This window comes from Myotis lucifugus, unplaced genomic scaffold (genome assembly GCF_000147115.1).
Source record: "Myotis lucifugus unplaced genomic scaffold, Myoluc2.0 scaffold_140, whole genome shotgun sequence".
Taxonomy (NCBI): domain Eukaryota; kingdom Metazoa; phylum Chordata; class Mammalia; order Chiroptera; family Vespertilionidae; genus Myotis; species Myotis lucifugus.
Window position 1 is genome coordinate 1,670,523 of NW_005871188.1, and position 2,501 is coordinate 1,673,023.

The window sequence follows — 2,501 nt, forward strand, 5'->3', positions numbered from 1 at the left end:
CAGAGAGTTACCTACAAAGGATCCCCCATCAGATTATCAAACGATTTCTCAACAGAAACACATCAGGCCAGAAAAGAATGGACAGAAATTTACAAAGTGATGCAAAGAAAGGACTAAATCCAAGAATACTCTACCCAGCAAGGCTATCATTCAAAATTGAAGGGGAAATAAGAAGCTTCACAGACAAAAAAAGGCTAAGGGAGTTTATCACCACCAAGCCAGCAATGCAAGAAATGATGAAGGGACTGGTGTAAAAAGTAGAAATAAAAAGCCCAGAAAGAAAACAGCCACAAAAAAATAGAAATGGTTACAAACAAATACCTTTCAATAATAACTTTAAATGTTAATGGACTAAATGGCCCAATCAAAAGACATCAAGTGGCTGAATGGATAAAAAAACATGACCCATACATTTGCTGTCTACAAGAGACCCACCTCACTAGAAGGGACTCACACAGACTGACAGTGAAGGGATGGAAAAATATCTTTCAGGCAAATGGAAAGGAAAAGAAAGCTGGGGTAGCAATACTTATATCGGACAAAATAGACCTCAAAGTGAAGGCCATAACAAGAGATAAGGAAGGCCACTTCATAATACTAAAGAGATCAATACAACAAGAAGATATAACCCTGATAAACATATATGCACCCAATGCAGGAGCACCCACATACATAAGAAAACTCCTGGAAGATATCAAGAGAGAGATCGACAACAATACAATCATAGTAGGGGACTTTAATACACCACTGACATCACTGGATAAATCCGCCAGACAAAAATTCAGCAAAGAAACAGCAATCCTAAATGACTCACTAGATCAGATGGACTTAATAGACATCTTCGGAACACTTCACCCCAAAGCCACAAAATATACGTTCTTCTCAAGTGCTCATGGAACATATTCAAAAATAGACCACATGTTGGGTCACAAACAAAGTCTCCCCAAATTCAAGAAGATTGAAATCATAAAAAGCATCTTCTCAGACCACGAAGGCATAATATTAGAAATAAACTACAATAAAAAAACCCCGAAATACTCAAACACTTGGAAGCTGAATAGCATGTTATTAAATATTGATTGGGTTACCAATGAGATCAAAGAAGAAATTAAAAACATCCTGGACACTAATGACAATGAAAACACATCAATCCAAAACCTTTGGGACACAATGAAAGCAGTCCTGAGAGGGAAGTTTATAGCTCTACAGGCCTACCTCAACAAACAAGAAAAAATGGTAGTAAATCATCTAAATCTACAGCTCAAAGAATTAGAAAGAGAGCAACAAGAAAAGCCCAGGGTGAGCAGAAGGAAGGAGATAATAAAGATTAGAGCAGAAATAAAAGACATAGAGACCAAAAAAACAATACAGAAAATCAATGAAACCAAGAGCTGGTTCTTTGAAAGGATAAACAAGATTGACAAACCTCTAGCCAGGCTCACCAAGAAGCAAAGAGAGAGGACCCAAATAAACAAAATCAGAAATGATAGAGGCGAAATAACAACAGACCCCACAGAAATACAAATGATTGTTAAAAAATACTATGAACAACTTTACTTCAACAAACTAGACAACCTGGAAGAAATGGACATATTTCTAGAAAAATACAACATTCCAAAACTTAATCAGGAAGAATCTAAAAATCTCAACAGGCCAATAACTATGGAAGAAATTGAAGCAGTCATCAAAAAGCTTCCAGTAAACAAAAGCCCTGGACCAGATGGCTTCACAGGGGAGTTTTACCAAACATTCAATGAAGAACTAAAACCTATCCTCCTCAGACTACTACAAAAAACCCAAGAGGAAGGAACACTTCCAAGCTCATTCTATGAAGCCAGCATCACCCTAATACCAAAACCAGGTAAAGACAACACAATGAAAGAAAATTACAGGCCAATATCCCTCATGAACATAGATGCCAAAATCCTCAACAAAATCTTAGCAAATCGGATCCAGCAGTACATCAGAAAGATCATACACCATGACCAAGTAGGATTTATCCCAGGGATGCAAGGATGGTTCAATATCCGCAAATCAATAAACGTGATACATTACATAAACAAATTGAAGGAAAAAAACCACATAGTCATTTCAATTGATGCAGAAAAAGCGTTTGACAAAATTCAACACCCATTTTTGATAAAAACTCTCAGCAAGGTGGGAATAGAAGGATCATACCTCAACATAATAAAAGCCATATATGACAAACCCACAGCCAACATCATACTCAATGGACATAAACTAACACCATTTCCCCTAAGAACAGGAACAAGACAGGGATGCCCACTCTCACCACTCCTGTTCGACATAGTATTGGAAGTATTAGCCATTGCAATTAGAGAAGAAGAAGAAATAAAAGGCATCCAAATTGGAAAAGAAGAAGTAAAACTGTCCTTATTTGCAGATGACATGATATTATACTTAAAAAACCCTAAAGACTCCATCAAAAACTATTAGACTTAATAAAAGATTCGGCATGTGGCAGGATACAGAATTATGCC